Below are 20267 nucleotides of genomic sequence, written 5' to 3' on the forward strand. Positions count from 1 at the left end.
ACCTGGAAAGAAAGAAGAACAAATTTGACTACTGAGAGTCACCTGGAAAGAAAGAAGAACAAATTTAAACATTCTCGAAGAACTAAACATCAACCGACAACTTCTACTAGCAATAATTGAAAAGAAAATGTCTAACTTTGGACACATAAGTAGGAACAGAAAGTGCAGCATGACAAGAGACATAATTCAAGGAAAGGTAGAGGGTCGACGTAAAATGGGAAGACCAAGAATGGCATACATGGACATCATCAAGAAATGGATTAACAGCAAAATACAGGAAGCTTTTAGAACGGCAGATGATAGAAAACCCCGGAGACGGTTAACTAAGGAGGCAGCACGGTAAGCAAGCGACAAAGTTGACGCTGGGTAGGGAGAGACAGAGAGAGAGAGAGAATAAACTATAGCCCCAAAAGGTTACATTGACATGAGGCCTCTCATGAGGTAACGTGCTTTGTGTGAAGGCTGTGACAAAGAATGCACATGCCTTTACTGGCTCCTAATCTGATGGCAAATACTGTATAAACCAGCAATTAGGTCTAATACAAAAAAGTACAATTTGGACTGTGAAGATCGAAAGATCGATGCGTATACATCCCTTGAATATACCTACCAAATTTCATTTTCATCCGACCACACACAATGGAGGATTTTAAAAAAGAAAATAAAAAACAGAAATAAATGTTCACTTTCTTTGATAAATTGGTTAACAAAATATGAGCGCAAAATAAGACCAGGAAAAAGGGCTGTTTCAGTGGCTGTAATGGGAGCTAAAAGGTTTCCATGTGATATGAGGAACAAATTGGCAGGCATTTAGCCTGTAAAAACTGAATTCTTTACATGGCCTTGACTTTCATCTTAAGAATTAAAATTGAATTCATTCTCGAGGACCCTGCTTTCAGTAGAAAACACCAAGATGTCTCAAGAGAAACTGTGGTAAATCAATGATGCATCAAAATGCAAGAGACATTGCTATCAAAGAGAAACAATCCAACAAAGCAGTTGACAATGCAATATTACTCTTCACGGTAAAAAACACAGACAAAATTCACATGGGTTCTCGATATAGCAGTTAAAACAAAAGAAAAAAGAAATGCAGACAGACTTTTATGTCCCGCAGTGGACTTGACATATCTCAATGGAAAACAAAGTGGAATAGGTAATGAACAGATTCAGAGCTACACTGGCTGAAAAAATTGTCCCTTGAAGATAGTATGCTTGCAGCAGTTTCCCTAAGTACTGAAACTGGAAATATTAACCAAACAAATTAACGTTCTAAAAATTCAATCATTAGGAGTAAAGGAAGAAGTTGTAATGGTGGTGGTGGTGGTGGTGTAGGGAGCGCTGGCTGAAGTATCAGTGTTTGATGAAGTGAAACTTAAAGTCCAATTATTATACTTTTTTGTCAGGGTTCGGAGGCAACTTGAACCCGAATGCAGGAAAACGAAGGCAAGGCCAGTTGGACATCTGAAAAATGTTCTAATGGTGTGAACAAAAAGTACAGAAAGCAAAGTACAAACCAAACTCAAGAGGTGAAGAAAAGCCTGTGTCACAAAACTACTAACGAATAACGCAACAAGAATTGACAGTCCAAGGGAAGCTTAAACACAGACATGGGGTAACAAGACAAGGAGGCCCAGGTGGGTGACACGAGAGGAAGATGATTGGTGGATACACAAGGAGCAGGCAACAGCAGGTGAAATCAATAGGCAACAGTGGTGGATGCTGGTCTTTCAATGAGGGGAAGCTCGAATTGTGTCTGCCTGCGAGTGCTTCGTGACGGTGGAGCTGCTCAGTGGCACCCACTGCTCGGTAAAGAAACAAAGTAGTGTGCAAGAAGTCAAGTCTCCGAACACAAGCAGCTAGAATAGAAAAAAAAAACCCACCAGAAATTGAAGCTCGATTTTCAACAAAGCAAGTGCCGCTAGGATGATAATGAAAGTGACTCGTCTCGTTTCACTGTCGTGGAACAATGCACACTTAACTCTGGAGACGCACAGCGTCCCCACTGTTTAAAGCAGGGGTCTCCAACCCAGTCCTCAAGGCCCACTGTGGGTCCTAGTTTTTGTTCCAGCCGATCCAGCAGAGACAGTTGAACCAATGAGGCGTCTGCTAAAACAAGCCACACCTGACTGCAATCAACTGATTGCACTTGTAAAACACCAGATTGGGGAAAAAGTGTCATCATCTTGTTTGGTAGGAATGAAATCCTGCACCCACAGTGGGCCTTTGTGGAATAGGTTGGGGACCCCTGGTTTAAAGGACTGTGAAGCTGCAAGAATGAATTAAAAACAAGCCGCATCCTAACCAGTTATAAGAAGCAAATTCTGAACAAAATTGGAGCGCAGTGTAGTGCATATTTAGTCAATCACACGTACATAGACCAGTATAAGACTGATTACTTATTTTATTGACATTTTGGAGGAAACCGAGCTTTCCTTGCAGTCTTAAAGCAATCGCTTCAACCTTCTACCTTTCACAAAGGTCTATTCGGATTATTAAAACTTGGTTTCTTTGTCCCTTTTGAGTGGATTGAGGAGTTTGCTTCATTAAATGCTGCGTTCTATTTATGAGTTGTATTCAAGGCCGATATCAGATCACATCAGATAATGGAACCAACACATGAATTGAAAGACGCTCTACAAAAAATGAGATGCTAGACTCCAGTCAGCAATGAAATGGAGGTCCAACACCGCAGCTGCATTACATTATGGCACAGCATATGATAGTTATTTGGATGTTAAGGATAATATTGATCTCAGTACTGTGAGTTAAAGGATAGACGATAAAATACTACTGCTCGTCTACAAAAAAAAGAATTAATGGCCTGGGACCAAAATACATGCTTGATTTGCAGTGTTGTCGACTTGTCACAGATTACTTGAAAAAGTCATTGAATTACTGTCTGGTTTTTATGTCTCAAATGTTATTTAATTCCTTTACTGATCACATTATTATAAAAGTAACTAAGTTACTTTAAAAGTAATTTATCGATTACTTTTTACCAATTGTTCTCCCTTTGCCACATGTTATTGAATTTCCGATAATTGAATTTAAAGGGGAGGAACAGAATTGTTCACACAAGGCTTAATCTTCGAGTTAGCGTTGGTTTAATTAGTCGATGGAGCTGGTTTCAACCACCATTGACTTGCGCTAGCTTAGCCACTCCGGAGCCTTGAAACTAACAAATAACTGACAAACTGCATGGAATTTGTTGAAATCAACTCCACCGACTAGTTATGTCAAAAATTCTGAATTTAGGGTTAGGGTTTTGGGTTAACAGCGTATCAGTGCCAATGTAAAACAATTCAAATTGACTGCACAATAATCAACAACAAGCAAATGAATTGCACAGTGTAATAAAAACAAAGGTGGCGGGAAGTACGCCGTACACACACTAGGTCAACTTGGCCACAAAACATAGCTGCAGCTAAGCACTTTACACTCAATCAGACTTACAACACATCCCAAAGATGCTAAACGAACACATCACCTCACGGCATAAATGTGCAACATGAATATTATGTAATCAATGTTCGCCGACTGTGCGAGGATGAGCGGGAGCGACGACTACCCGCCGTTGCAACGGCAAGGCTATGAAACGGCCACGCATCGCTGGAACCTTCCAGAATGAAGGGAAAATACTCATTATTATTCATTAATATTCATTCATGAACGCACATAGATCAACATTCCCTCGCACATCTCAACAGGTGGCTGCACTGGGGTTGAATATGCGCTCGAGCTGGCACACGCCTTTCTCAGCCCCAAAACATTTAGAGCAGGGGTCCCCATCCGCCAGGCCGCGGACCAGTACCGGTCTGTGGCACATTTGCCACTGGGCCGCACAGAAATAATATTTTATTAATGACCGCATTCTGGCCGAATTAACTTTGGCCTGTGTCCCTGCTTAACACATCAATATCCCTGTCTACTCTAGTTATAATACTACAGTAGAGATTAGAATGTCGTCATAGAAATCCATTATTCGGACTGCAAGCAGTACATCTTGTTTTGTATATATAATACAGTGCCTTGCAAAAGTATTCGGCCCCCTTGAATCTTGCAAACTTTCGCCACATTTCAGGCTTCAAACATAAAGATATGAAATTTAATTTTTTTGTCAAGAATCAACAACAAGTGGGATACAATCGTGAAGTGGAACAACATTTATTGGATAATTTAAACTTTTTTAACAAATAAAAAACTGAAAAGTGGGGCGTGCAATATTATTCGGCCCCTTTACTTTCAGTGCAGCAAACTCACTCCAGAAGTTCAGTGAGGATCTCTGAATGATCCAATGTTGTCCTAAATGACCGATGATGATAAATAGAATCCACCTGTGTGTAATCAAGTCTCCGTATAAATGCACCTGCTCTGTGATAGTCTCAGGGTTCTGTTTAAAGTGCAGAAAGCATTATGAAAACCAAGGAAGACACCAGGCAGGTCCGAGATACTGTTGTGGAGAAGTTTAAAGTCGGATTTGGATACAAAAAGATTTCCCAAGCTTTAAACATCTCAAGGAGCACTGTGCCAGCCATCATATTGAAATGGAAGGAGCATCAGACCACTGCAAATCTACCAAGACCCGGCCGTCCTTCCAAACTTTCTTCTCAAACAAGGAGAAAACTGATCAGAGATGCAGCCAAGAGGCCCATGATCACTCTGGATGAACTGCAGAGATCTACAGCTGAGGTGGGAGAGTCTGTCCATAGGACAACAATCAGTCGTACACTGCACAAATCTGGCCTTTATGGAAGAGTGGCAAGGAGAGAGCCATTTCTCAAACATATCCATAAAAAGTCTCGTTTAAAGTTTGACACAAGCCACCTGGGAGACACACCAAACATGTGGAAGAAGGTGCTCTGGTCAGATGAAACCAAAATTGAACTTTTTGGCCACAATGCAAAATGATATGTTTGGCGTAAAAGCAACACAGCTCATCACCCTGAACACACCATCCCCACTGTCAAACATGGTGGTGGCAGCATCATAGTTTGGGCCTGCTTTTCTTCAGCAGGGACAGGGAAGATGGTTAAAATTGACGTGAAGATGGATGCAGCCAAATACAGGAACATTCTGGAAGAAAACCTGTTGGTATCTGCACAAGACCTGAGACTGGGACGGAGATTTATCTTCCAACAGGACAATGATCCAAAACATAAAGCCAAATCTACAATGGAATGGTTAAAAAATAAACGTATCCAGGTGTTAGAATGGCCAAGTCAAAGTCCAGACCTGAATCCAATCGAGAATCTGTGGAAAGAGCTGAAGACTGCTGTTCACAAACACTCTCCATCCAACCTCACTGAGCTCGAGCTGTTTTGCAAGGAAGAATGGGCAAGAATGTCAGTCTCTCGATGTGCAAAACTGATAGAAACATACCCCAAGCGACTTGCAGCTGTAATTGGAGCAAAAGGTAGCGCTACAAAGTATTAACGCAAGGAGGCCGAATAACATTGCACGCCCCACTTTTCAGTTTTTTATTTGTTAAAAAAGTTTAAATTATCCAATAAATTTTGTTCCACTTCACGATTGTGTCCCACTTGTTGATTCTTGACAAAAAATTAAAATTTGATATCTTTAGGTTTGAAGCCTGAAATGTGGCGAAAGGTTGCAAGGTTCAAGGGGGCCGAATACTTTTGCAAGGCACTGTATATCTATGTGCGCTTGTCCTCCATAATAACATATGACTTGGCCCCGGACGCAGCACATTTGTTCCCCTAGACTAGCTAAAATGACTGGAAAACAGACGTCTTTGGAGAGATTTTTGACGGCGAAAAAGGGCACCTGACGAGCCAGAAGATGAGCCTACAACCTCGAAGACCCACGAACTGTGAAGGGGTAGATTCATGACCCGTTTGTGAATGAACCGAGTGATTCGAGCATGTCTGTGGAACAGGAGTATCAGCTTGTAGAGATCGCAAATGACGGCGACCTTAAACGTACATTTGAGACAATTAAAGTCATTCAAGAATATCCTGACAGCGCAACGAGAACACTGAAAACCTTGCTACAATTTCCAACATCGCATCTTTGTGAAGCGGGCTTCTTAATTAATGCTTAGCGATGCGGCCAAGGCGTTAACAGTGAGAGAGCGGTGTGCAGCTAACATGGCAGAATGGGTCTGAGGAGAACTTTTGTTCATCCACGATCAAACGTAAGTTAATATTCCTTTCTTTAAAAAAGTTTGTAGTGTTTACTTTGGAATCGCTGCATTCGCTGCCATTTTTAATGTTACGCGCATGCGCAGAACCGCATTGTTGCAGTTTTTGATGGGTTGCAAAATTTGTCAAAACACCGGTCCGTGAAAAAAAGACCCAAATCAAACCGGTCCGTGGTGCAAAAAAGGTTGGGAACCCCTGATTTAGAGCGTGTCACTCGAAACCAAAACAGGTAAGTAATTATGAGCGGTTACCATGGAAATGACCATGTCGTGGAAACCTTTTCAACATGTTTTATTCAAAATGCTCTTCATACATGACTACAATATTCTTCATTTTACATACGCATAAGGCAAAAACAAACTAGTAACACACAAACACTAAGGAAACTAACTTTAATCAGATTATTGGTTTGGAAAAATTAACGCGTTAGCTTGCTCTTTACAATACTGTTGATTTGTTTGACCACTAGGCATCCAGACCACTAGGGTTGTCTGGAACCGGTGTTGTGCCAGCGAAACGTTCTTCAGAGGCGAATTTGACACCCAAATTACTATTGTGCGTTTTCAGCTTGTTCTGTTTGTATGCATACAAGACGAACGTACTAAAAGATTCCTTAAATGTAGTAATATCGTAGTATATCTCCCCAGCCACTTCAACCAGCTCCTCCGGTGGGATCCCAAGGCGTTCTCAGGCGAGCCGAGAGACCACCAGGGGACTCCCACTGGTGGGACATGCCCGGAACACCGCTCCAGGGAGGCGTCTAGGAGGCATCCGAACCAGATGCCCGAGCCACCTCAACTGACTCCTCTCAACGCGGAGGAGTAGCGGCTCGACACTGAGTCCCTCCCGGTTGACCGAGTTTCTCACCCTCTTTCTAAGGGAGAGCCCGGACACCCAGCGGAGAAAACTCATTTCAGCCGCTTGTATCCGGGATCTTGTTCTTTCAGTCACGACCCACAGCTCGTGACCATAGGTGAGGGTAAGAATGTAGATCGCCTGGTAAATCGAGAGCGTCGCCTTCCGGCTCAGCTCCTTCTTCACCACTACGGTCGGTGCAGAGTCTGCATCACTGCAGATGCTGCAACGATCCGCCTGTCCATCTCCCACTCCCTCCTACCCTCACTCGTGTACAAGACCCCAAGATACTTGAATTCCTTTACTTGAGGCAGGATCTCATCCCTGACCCGGAGAGGGCATGCCCTAAATTCTTTTGGTTAGAGTAAGAGTTTGACATCAAGTCATCTCAAATGAATGTCTTCCAATTAAAACTCAGGTGACGCTCCTGTTTAGGGGCAAATGTGCTCCACCGCACAGACTTTTGAGAAATGGGACTTACAAACCAGACGGCGATGGAGGAAAGTTGAACTCTTTTCCATGTAAATAATCCTTGAAGAGAAAAAAGTCGGGGTAAACGTTCTCTTTTTACAGGTTTTTTAAGTCTCTTAAATGAACATTAGATGATGACAAAGAATCCCTGAGCAACAGACAAAACAATAGTATGAATAATAAATAAAAATGTTAAAAATAAATGAGTACAAAACAGCTGAAAAGAATCCTTTTAGACAGTCCAATTGCAAACCAGACTGTGCCTTACATACTACCAGAGGTAGAGAAAAAGAAAAGCCTCTCCTCCGGGGGACTGCTCCGAGCGTTTTTATTGTTCTATGCAAATGAGCTAGCTGAGACCCTAGGATGAGCCTGTGCTGCGCACATTAGGGAAATTACCAGCTCCCGACGAAGAGCAAACAATATATATAATATATATATATATATATATATATATATTTTTTTTAACCAAATGGGGACAGCCGCTTGCATAAGTTTCAAGACTAATAGAACAGCAATGAAAAAAATAAGTAAGACTATATGTGAATACCGTAAATGGAGATATATTCCTACACCCTGTTGCTGGGACTTCATTAGTGCACCAAGGGCACAACAGAGGTAATTAGGAAGTAAAGAAGTCGCACAGTTTATAAATTATTGAAAATGTATTTAAATGTGGACGCCTATGTGAGAATACTGTATATATTTTTTCCTCATTATGTCATATTTCTATTTGAGATCAGATCGCGATCAATGCGGGTGACTCAAAATCTGGAGACTTTAAATGTGCACAATTCAAAACATTATGCATCTTTAACAAATGATTTATATTCAAATAGATAGATTCTGACAATCACTGCACAATGTTTTTGGTTTTATTTTTGCACAATATATCGTCAGGATTCTTCTAGAATCTAAATTCGCTACATTTCCTCTTAATTGACCTCCTCCCCTTTTCTTTATTCTTATATGTGGATATGCATTTGGAATAAAATCAAAGCAATCACAAGAAAAAATGAGTCTTTAGATAAGATTTTACCAGCCAGGACTGAAGAAATAGTGGTATGTGTGATGGATGGTCTTTCATTTGGGGACAGGGAGAAGTAAAGACTGATAAAGAGGAGATGATACTGCTGATACTGTTCTCTGCAAATGATGCTGTCCTCTGCAAATGGAATTATTGTTAGAAGACAGGAAATTAGTGTTTTTCAAATAAATTGTAGGAAAGAAACCTGCACAGGCATTTAAACTTAACTAAAATCCATTAATCCATCTATCTATTCTTTACAGCGCCTGTTCTGATTTCAGTTGCAGGTAAGCTTGAGCCTATCCCAGCTGATTTATCTGAAAGGCGGTTTACGCCTGGCTGGTCACCTGACAATCACTATGCACTCAACAGCCATTCAGACTTTTATTCAAACTCAATGTGCAAAATGTGGTGCATTTATTTATTTTTCATAATGGCGTACAGCACGCATGTTATTTTTAGACCGTGACGTCGCATCGTAAAGCCGAAGTGGGACATTATAGACCCGCCCTTGCATAGAAACCATGTTAATTCTGTTACTTTTATCCGGTAATCTTTCAAAAACGAACATGCCGATCACACATTGCTTTTTTGGAACTTGTAGAAACGACTCTAGACATTACGACTAAGCCTGTCGCAATATGCAATAATTCCATTTATCGCACGGTAAATGATAATGAAGGCGATAATTTTCCCGCTGCCATTTATTCCCTTACGTGCGTGCGTACGTGCGTGCATGCTGCAGATGTGCGGCGGACGTGCTGTTAAAAGTTCGGCTTCCTTGTTACCAACAGCGCAATAAGCTGTGATGAGGATTCACTCTATTTTATTGACTTCTGGGTATGTTCATTTTACACATTTGAACCTAGCCTAAGGCTACGTTCATACTACAGGTCTTAATGCATGAATCCGATTTTTTCGTGTTTTTCCGACTCGAGTGAGGCATTAACTTGACGGTCTGAACATGACAAGTCGCATAGAACTGGACCATTTCAAATCCGATCTGGGTCACTTTCGTATGTGGTCCAAATCTGATCTGGGCCACATTTTTCCAGAATGTGGCTGGCGGTCTGAACTTCCAAGTCTCCCGAATCGGAATTCATGCAGCAATGACATCAGCAAAGCGAAAGCGGCAGGCAGGACGGGAGCGATGTAACTGTGTATTAGCTTCGAGCTTGAACTCTGCTTTTATGCACGAAGCGGGCTTGAACACAGTCATAAAAAAATGAATGAAGAAAAGGATAAGCCTGACAGTTTTCGATTTTAATTCTATGCGCCGAATGAGCAATATTTCTGTATTGCTTACATGGTCGAGACGGGGCAAATTGACACACCCACGTCATGTCACGCACACAAGTCAAGGTTTATGTGCGTGCGTGTATGCGTTCCATCAGTCCATATAAACTTTGAATAAAGGACTAAACGGGGATTATTAATGTCTGTTATTTGTGTCATCTTTTTGGAAATCAAAATATGACCACCCTGGAATGACATACAACTAGCATGTGTAATTTGTTTTGATGCTTCTGCGCATGCGGCCACTTTGCTGAGCGCATCTCGGACTGCGAATTAGTGCGCATGCGTGATACTTGAACGGGCTCCATGGACAAAGGCAGTCTGAACGGGCATGCCAAAAAACCAGACATGACAAAAAATTTGTGCATTAGGACCTGCAGTATGAACCTAGCCTTGTTGAAGCCAAATTTTTGTTACTGCTACTTAATTAATCTATTTTTCTCTGTTCTTGCTTGAAGTGCAATTGTTTGTGTTAGTACAACTTTACACCTCTGTGCCTAAACGCTTAAGTTATTGAAGTACAATTTTATCTTTCCTTGAAAAAGACATTTTATTTATTCTGTGTTTCTGTACGGTATTGATAGTTGTCTTTTACTTAAAAGAGGCATGGTCTATTGTTTTTAGTTGGGTTTTCTTAAAAAGTATTTTTAAATTTAAGAGTAACGTTTATTGTGTTTAAATGGTCGTACTTAATATTTCTTGGTATTGTTAATATATACTGTATTCTTACTGTGTTATTGTAAATTGGTTAAAAAAAAAAAAAATTCGGGGGGGTCACAATAATATCGCATATCGCAATAATTTAAATTTTGTTATCGCGACAGGCTTAATTACGACAAATGAAGGTTGTTTTCTTCATTCGTTTCCCAAAAAAAAAAAAAAAAAAACTCGGAGCTGAAAACTTGCACGGACTTTTAACGCCAGCTCGGTGTATCCATTCACATTTCATATACTGTAAACATTTTGTTGGGTTGGCATGGTCTTTCAGAGGACAAAAAGGTAAGCCATTTTGATATTTTAAACTTATTTTTTTTGCGTGACCATGTGCCGTGCTGCTTCTTTCTGACAATGAATGACCTGAAAAGAATTAAAATGGTATCTGACTGCCACTGTTATCTTTTCTGTTGTAAAAAAAAATAAAAAATAAAAAATAAAAAAACTTTAGTAAGGGGGAATTGTAAATAAATTTTAGAATTAGATTTTTTATCAATGAAAAAATTAAAAGTGTCCGTTGGCTGTCACTGAGTAGCATTTGCGATCGCTACACAAAATATAAATTACCCCCAAGAACGGTCAGAGACGTAGGACAGCCAGAGGATATAATATATAGACCCTACTCACCTACGTCACAAAATGGGCGTGTCGCTGTTTCCGGCCGCCATATTGTACCTATTTTTTAGACCTATGTCTATGTACAGACTATTAATGTGTTTTTCGAATGTTGACTGCTAATGTCATACATTAACGGCCACATCATGCTGTCCTTTGAGCTACCTATATCTTTGCTGCTGTAACACCGAGAATTTCCCCATGGTGGGATCAATAAAGGTCTTCTTATCTTATATTCTCATTGTTTTCAATTAGTCGAGCAAGTTATAGAGCAATTCATGGAAGCCCCGGTGTTATCTGACGCTGTAAACTCATTGGATGCGTTGCATAAAAGGCGTTACGTGGAAAAGCTTCAGTTTATCCATTCGCCAGATCCGTAATTGATGCCTAAATCGATGTTTTTCGACCCGCTGGCTTCGCCTGACATCTGCTATCCTGATATTTACAACTATCTTGTCCACACAAAATCAGCCTATTCTCACGAAAGTTTGAAAAACTTTAAGAGCTTGGAGGCTTATAAATGCTACGTTGCTGGTTGGGTGAAAAAGGTCCTCGTACACGAAAATTCGGCAGGAATCTTGTGCTCGGAAGGTGAGTTACGAAATTTTCAATTCAAAATCTTTTGTTCTTGCTAACATCCACTGTCAAGTCTAATGTATTTCGTATCATTTGTCAATGGAGCTAGGGCTTTTAATGTTTATATGGTTTAGCGATAGCACTCTCACTACATACATATATAATATGTAATAAATATGAAGTGCGATAGCACTACTCCAGATTGTCCCTAGTTGAATTTATTTTTTGGCTTTTGACCTCAATAGTGAAATTGTAAATTAATTGTATGACAACTGTCTGATTATCCCCTTATAATTATATATTTTCAGGTAGTTCATTCACAACGTCTGAGTGTTTGATGTCGGCGATTAGCCTAGCAATGATCTTAATTGTGGTTGTCAGCCCAAAACCCTCTAAATATATATTAAATGCATCTTACCAGATATAAAATGACTACTACATAATCTGTGGTAGTCGTTTGGAGCCCAGTTTTCTCGTCGAATTGCAGCAGTCAATCTCGGTCTGCTCTTCGGGTCTCTCGGAATACGGTAAAAATTCAAGTCTCTCCGTCTATCTTCTCTGTTTTTGCAACCGACCGCCACACACGACTTCACCATTTTGATTATTAATGTTAACGAGCAGAAAAACGCCATAATAGGAGGAATTTACGAAGCGCTAATGCATTAACATGACGAGTATACGGACAACATGGCGCGGGGGCGTGGCTGTGACGTCACGTGAGTAGGGTCTATAGCAGACATGTCCAAAGTCCGGCCCGGGGGCCAAATACGGCCTGTGGTCAAATTTCATCCGGCCCCCAGCCTCTGTCATAAAATCAATAATGTCTGGCCTGCACACAGACTTAATAAATTGGTCAGCAGTACTACTACCAGCATATCAAGTAGCTTACACACTAAATGCTGCTCCTCATTTACCCACTAAGCAACGTTACCCCGTGTGACCCTTTACTTCCAATTTTGTAAAATGCTGACAATCAACAAAAAAAAGGAAGTCGACTGCGACGGCCGAGGCTTCAAAAGATAGGTGGAAATTGGACTATTTCTTCACTAAAATACACAACAACTATGTCTGCCTCATTTGCAAAGAGACAGTCGCTGTTTATAAAGAGTTCAATGTGAGGTGATATTACCTAACAAGACACGCTGACATGCTAGACAAGATTACAGCGAAGATTCGCAGCGAGAAATTGAAGCAACTTGAAGCTAGTTCAATTTCACAGCAGCAGTATTTCGCAAGAGCCCGAGAGTTGAAAGAGAATGCCACAAAGGCTAGTTGCAAGATTGTTGAAATTATCAATTAAAAAAAAAAATAAAGCCAATGTGACACTCAGAATGGCTTGCTGAAATTTGCTCAAATATATTGTTCAACGTAAAGGACGTCAGCCAAGATCGGCCCCCCACATTTTTACCACACCAAATCTGGCCCCCTTTGCAAAAAGTTTGGACACCCCTGGTCTATAGGAAAGACAGGGCTGGTGGGAAAGGATAGCTTGTTGAAACAGTAGAATGTCATTGTCAGTCGCGTAAGAAAAAGATGTCGATAAAAAAGCTAAGGCTATGCTAAGGCCGGCTTTTTTTTTTTTTTTTTCTTTTTCAGCCCTCGACATTCAAGCAATCTCTTTAACTGAACATTTTTATGTACTTCCACATCTTTGAAAGTGAATTTGGCACCAGGGACAGCATTTTCGGACAGAATTGGTAGGTTTAGCTTTGTATACATCTCCTTCGTACACGAGTTCCATTCATTTCCTATTGGGGACAAGCGGTGGCGTGTACTCCCTTAGCAACAGTAGCCAACGTCACGAATATTAATGAGCGGAAGTGACGTGTTGCTTGTGGTAGGCCATTACAATACTTGGAGTAGTTGAAGCATTTTATGAACCCCAAAGTGGTGTGAACACTAATAGACTTTGTGATGATTCTAAATTCATTATGGAAAACTTCAAGCAAACTCCTTTAATTTTCTCAATTATTTTAGGGCTGTCAATTGATTCTCCATGATTTTCCAAAAATGACATAATTTTGAATTGTGATTATCATGATTAATTACAGTTTATTACTTGCAAACGTAATGTACTAATTAAATTATATTGTCATGGTGTGTTACGTTTGTGCCTTAGTGTGTCTTGTAATTGTGATTACCCTTTTCCTTGTATATTGACCAATCCGCTGCCTATTTGTCACCCACCTGTGCCTCATTGTCTCGGTACCCCATGTCTGTATTTAAGTTCCTCAAGTGCTATCAGTCCTTGTTACGTCATTGTCGATTTAAGCGCCCAATCCCTCGTGTTCCTGTTGCTTCACCGTTATAAGTTTTGATACCTTTTTTTCAATCCCCTGGTCTTTTGTTTGAACTTTGTACTTTTGTTACCAGAATTAAATCGTTCTTGAGTTTGCCGGCACCCTGCCACGCCATTATTTCCCTGCGTTTAGGTCTACCACGCCCCCTCTACTTGACAAATATAAACTTTTTTTTTTTTTTTTTTTCAAAGATAACCTCACATCAAATGAACCCTCGCACACACACACTTTTTTTTTTTTTTTACATTTGAATTAGTTTGAAAGTGCTATGAAACACTACAGCAAGTGACTTTATAATTATAGCAGACCATATCTTGGACACAAATCAATCCTAACAAGTGACAGAAGAAATTGGATCCTAATTAGTTTTCCTTTCTCCGCTGCCTTGGCTCCGCCCACTAAAAAAGTCCAAACAGGAGATGATGTTACTTATAAACTGCAGATTTTTGCAGTCTGCAAGCATGCTGTCCAAAAGCTTTCTATTCTCTTGCTGTCTAGTGACCGCTCTGTCATTTTGTACGCATGTACTAGCTAATGCAGCACTAGAAAGCTAGACATGGTCTTCAAATCTGGTTGTGATGTCACAACCAGAATTTCTGGGTGGGGGAGGGGGGAGTGGGCCTTCCCTGATGCATTGTTTTGAGTGGAAAAACTATGAATGGTTTAAAAAATATATATAAATATTTTCTACATGTAAAATTACATTAGTCATTTTCACTTTTCGACATGGTTACCATTATATAGCACCTTTATGTACCATTTAAAATAGTTTAAAAAAAAAAAGCTTTTGCAGTACTAATGCAAAATGTCTCACAAACGTCATACAATGGCATCAAAGTACGGCTCCAACAACTAATTGATTAAAGCGATTAATAAATTAGTTGCCAACCAATTTGATAATCGATTTTTTTCCGGCAGCTATGAGCAGTCCCGTTTGAGTCCTTGTTTGTGTGTAATGTGAAGCAGCGCGCGCCAGTGATTGGAGTAAGAGGGAGAGAGAGTTCACTGCTAGTCTGCTACACTCTGGTTGGGTTGCTGAATCAATAACTTCATGAATTGTTGAGAGTTAGATGGTCTTTCGTCTTTTTAGATCCAGTGTGCCTCCGTCAGGGGTGATTAAATGAAACCAATTGTATTGTTTGTGTTCTTTGTTGATGAGATGTTACTACTTAGTGTGACGCGCATGTGTTTTGGAGAAACATATTAGCACTTCAGTTATTGTTAGATTGTAAAGTTTTCTCATTTTTTTTTATAAAGAAACCACACACATAAACCTATTCATATAACAACTCAAAGTCACAAACTCCCATTCAAACTGTAGATTGTCATACAAGAGTGTGCTATAAAAATGGATTTGGATTGTGTTTGTGAACAACTGTTTGATAAAGAAAACTGATTCATTACAATCTGCTTCCCTATTCGATTTTGTGGTTTAGTTTGTGTAAAGAAAATAAGTGAGTCATTGACACAACTCAAGTGCTAATATGCTTCTCCGAAAAACATTAAACAGACACTTAAGACACTGATTAGCATAATCGCTAACGAGTTTAGCGATCTGTGCTAAGTAGTAAAATCTCATCAACAAATATAAACTGTACAATTGGCTTCATCGAGAAATTGAGCATTATCTGACAGAATTGCAGGGGTGCCAATACTTTTGGCCAGCACTGAACCTTCCACAACACAGCGGCAACATGGCTACAAAAACACCCGGTGTTTGGCCATTCCTTATTACGCGGCGAAACGTCCTACACAATGCTCAGCGCGCTTGCACAAGCATCCGCACGCATGCGCACATCAGTTAGAAGCGGCGAGTGCTCACTATTTTTGTTTTTATTTCGTTTTTTAGAACCTTTTCATTGCCTCAAAATACTTTTTGCTTGTATTACCCCCTCATACTTTTAACCATTGTGTTTTTTGTGTTAGCTGTTATGTTCAATAAAACGCTCGGAAACTGACTGTGTGCTCACTGCTGTTTATTGTAAGTCGCCGTTCTCCTAACGCAGCACTCTTCCCGCAAAAACACACTTTACGGCCGTGACGTCACGCCGTCGTAACATTACCCTGTGGCTGTGGTTACATGCCACATTCACCCCCCCCTTTTTTCAAAGTGCAAAAACATTCAAACATATTAACAGAACACGACATTAAGGCCGGAACGTGGCCAACCTATCTGGGTAAACAGGGTAGACTACCTGTTTACCCGCATAGCCAAGTGGTTTATTCTGCCACATAACAGGCTATGCGCTAACCTAAACGTGAGTGAAGAACATAGTCTCTGAGATACGGGGGCTTACGCCAAGCCCGAATAGGGCGGGGCCTCGGTCCGAGGGCGTCACCCGGCGCCTCGGGTTCGGGTGGAATTCCCGGGGCTACTGGAGGGAAATCCCAGTCCCCCGCAGTGTGGCGAGGATCAGCCGCGGCGGCCAGTTCTTGTGCTGATGGCGGGTTGACGCGCCTAAGGCGGCTGGCATGCCAACAGGAGCCGTCAGCCAGGCGGAACGTAGCTGGGCCCAACTGTGCTAATATCTGTTGGGGTGAGGACCAGAAAGACAGTAGCTTGTGGGACCGATGGGGCCGGCGGATACGGACCCAGTCCGACACCTTCAGTGTGTGTCCTCTCACCCGACGTGCCATGTCGTAGCGGTGCTTCATATGGCGTTGATTCTCTGCCACCTTGTCGCCGACAGAGGTGCCTGCTGCTGGAGGGCCTGGAGAATCTCTCTTGGGAGGACGCAGTCGATCCATGGGAAGGTGGAGTTCCCGTCCTAGCATCAGGAAGGCTGGGGAGCTACCTGTCGTGGCATGTGGCATAGCTCTGTAGTGCAGTACTGTGTTCTGCAGTGCCGTGCTGAATGGGAGACCTTCGGCCAGATGCGCTCGCAGGCCGTTCTTGAGGGTCTGGTTAAACCTCTCTACCCCACCATTGGCCTGCGGGTGGTACAGGGCCGTCCTGATGTGTTTAATTCCTTTCTCCCCCGTGAAGGCAGCGAAGTCAGCTGAGATGAACTGGGCCCGTTGTCGGTGGTAACGGCGTCAGGAACACCCCAGCATGCAAACAGGGAGGAAAGAAAGTCAGTGATTTGCTGTGTGGTTACAGAACTCACCGGCAGGACCTCCGGCCACTTGGAGTGGAGGTCGTAGGCCACCAACAGGAACCGCTGGTGATGAGGAGTGCCATGGAACTCCCCACAGATGTCCACCTGGATGTGGGACCACGGCGTCGCAGGCCATTGGAGGGGCTGCAAAGGCGGCGTAGGGGGCGGGCCCGTCTTACCGCTGATAAGGCAGGCGGTGCAGTCCTTCACCATCGTTTCAATATCTCTATCTATGCCTGGCCACCAAACCAGGCTCCTGCAGCGCTGCTTCACCCTCACGATGCCCAGGTGACCGTCGTGTGCCATGTTCAGGATGCGTTGTCGTAGGGAGCTGGGGATCACCGTGCACAGCCCCCGGCCGACGCAGTCATCGTTCCAGCAGGAAAGGTCGTCTCTGACCCGGTGGAAGGGCGCCAGCTCCTCTGGCACCTTTGCAGGCCAGCCCTCCCGGATAAATGTGCGGAGCTGTACGAGCACAGGGTCCTGTGCGGAGGCCGCCTGGAGCTCCTGCAGGGAGACAGTTGTTTGGAGGGGCTCGTGCAGCATGAGGATTAGCTCTGACTCCGAGCCGTCCGGGGCGATGTCAGGCGGTGAGCTGGGCGTGGCCCTGGAGAGCAGATCAGCCACAACATTATCTCTACCGGGCGTGAACACCGTCGTGAAGTTGTAGGCTTGTAGTCTCTCCGACCACCGGTACAGGCGCAGCGGTTTGTGTCCCGACCCTGTCGTGGCCAGGGGGGCTGTGAGTGCTTGGTGGTCGGTCCGGAGTGTGAAGTGCCGCCCGTAAAGGTACATGTGCCACCGCTCGCACGCCCAGACGCAGGCTAGCGCTTCCCTCTCCCCTATAGAATACCTCTGCTCCGTGGGAGTCAGGGATCGTGAGGCAAACGCCACGGGACGTTCGGTCCCCCCGTGCAGCTGGGACAGGACTGCCCCAATCGCCGTGTTGGACGCGTCACAGGTCACCAGCGTAGGGCTCCGGAGGTCGAAGTGCGCGAGTACTGGAGGGGAGGTGAGCTGCGTCTTCAGCAGGCGGACTGCTGCGGAGCACGTGGGTGTCCAGGACCAGGGAGCATCCTGCTTGAGGAGGGCGCGTAGCGGTGCCGTGGTCTCAGAGTAGTGTGGAAGGAAACGCAGGTAGAACGCAGTCATGCCCAGGAATGAGGACAACTGTGCAGGGCAGGAGGGCTCAGGCAGACTCAGGATGGCTTCCACGTTTGAGTGGAGTGGGCTGAGGCCGTCGGCGTTCAGGCGAAACCCCACAAACTCGATGACAGGCGCGGAGAAGATGCATTTCTCCCCGTTCAACGTGAGGTTGTGGCGGGTGAGCACCTCAAGCACCCTGGAGAGGCAGTCGTCATGTGAAGCTGCTGTCGCACCGTGCACCACTATGTCATCCAGGTACACGACAACGCCAGGGATGCCGGCAAAGATGGTGGTCATGATTTTTTGGAAGCAGCTGGGGGCGGAGCTAAGACCAAAAGGCATGCGGGTGTACCTGAAAACGCCCATGTGCGACACAAAAGCGGTGAGGTTGCGGCTTTCTGGATGCAGCGGAACCTGCAGGTAACCCTGGCGGAGGTCAAGCTTGGAGAAGACTGAGGAGCCGTGAAACTTGGCGGAGAGCTCGTCTGAAGTGGGCAGAGGATATTTATCAGGGATTACGGCTTTGTTCACCTGCCTGAGGTCGATGCAGGGGTGCAAGCCACCCGTCTTCTTCCGTGCCACCACCAGGTTGGAGATCCATGGCGAAGCGTCCACCCGTTCAATGACGCCAGCGTCCAGAAGTTTCTGCAGCTCGGCTGAAACATCATCACGTAGAGCGAGGGGCAGACGGCGGAGAGGCTGGATGACTGGGGTCACCTCTGGGTTCAGGAGTGGCTGGTGGTTGAAGGCAGTGAGGCAGCCCAGCCCAGTGAACAGCGATGGCCAGCGGTGCAACCAGGGTGTGGCGACGGTTAGAATGGTGGCACCCAGGTTGTCTGTAATGGAGAAGCCTAGAGCACAGAACAGGTCGAAACCGAGGAGGTTGGCGCCCTTGCGGGACACCTGGAAGGTGAAAGCCGGGAGGGTCCTAGCGCCATAGCGCACCGAAAAAGTTGCAGTGCCAACCATGTCGATCTTGGTGTGTCCATAACCAAATAGGTCCCCTGTACCTGGTTTAACAGTCATTCGAGGGAAGAGTCGCCGGACTGTGGACTCATTTAGGAGCGACTTGGAGGCTGCGGTGTCCAGCAGCAGCGACAGGCACACGCCGTCCAGCTCGACTGTGCACCACTTGAACGGCCTGGTGATGGCGCCCACCGAGTGGATAGTGGTGGAGCCAGATGCGTTGGGTGGACGGGGCCCGGGGTTCGCAGGTGCAGGAGCAGAGCGGCAGACTCTAGAAAAGTGGTTCATCTTACCACAACGTTGGCATCTTTGACCAAGTGCCGGGCACGTGGGCGCACGTGTGCGGTGTGACGAGGAGCCGCAGTTTCCACAATGTTGTCCTGTCGTGGCGCCCCGACGTCCCGCGACATTAACCTCCAGCTCGTCGAGAGGGGCGGCGGTGTCGGGGAGTGGGGCCGCGAGAGCAACCGTATGAGAAGGAGAAAGATGTGGGGCGAGGTGGGAAAGGGCTGGAGCCGGGCCCGAGGCGGCTAGCTGGGACGCTAGCAGGGCCGCTGACTCAAGTTGGAAGGCCATTTCCACGGCTCTAGACAGCGACGTATCGTCTGGCGATAAAAACAGCTTCTCCCGCAGTTTAAGGTCCGTCGTGTGTTCGGCTAGCTGGTCTCTAATCATCTCGTCCTCCAAATCTCCGAACCTGCAGACGCTGGCCAGGCCCCGGAGGTCGGCGACGTAATGGTGGACCGACTCACCGGGCCGCTGGCGACGCTGTCGGAAAATAATCCGCCGCACCATGACGCTCTGTGGAGCAGCGAAGTGGCCGAAGAGCAGCGCAATACAGTCCGTAAATGTCGTGGCCGGTCCGAGGGTCCGAAAGATGCGTTGGCCCTCGCCGCCCAGGCTATGGATAAGCATTGCCCGCCTCCGCGCATCGCTAGCGCCGGCTAGCCCGATGGCTTCAATAAAAATCTCGAAGGACTCCAACCAGCGGGGCCACGGGATTGGCGGCTCGCCAGGCAGGGCGAGGAACGGAGGAAGA

The sequence above is a fragment of the Corythoichthys intestinalis genome, chromosome 8 (assembly GCF_030265065.1).
Source record: "Corythoichthys intestinalis isolate RoL2023-P3 chromosome 8, ASM3026506v1, whole genome shotgun sequence".
Classification (NCBI taxonomy): Eukaryota; Metazoa; Chordata; class Actinopteri; order Syngnathiformes; family Syngnathidae; genus Corythoichthys; species Corythoichthys intestinalis.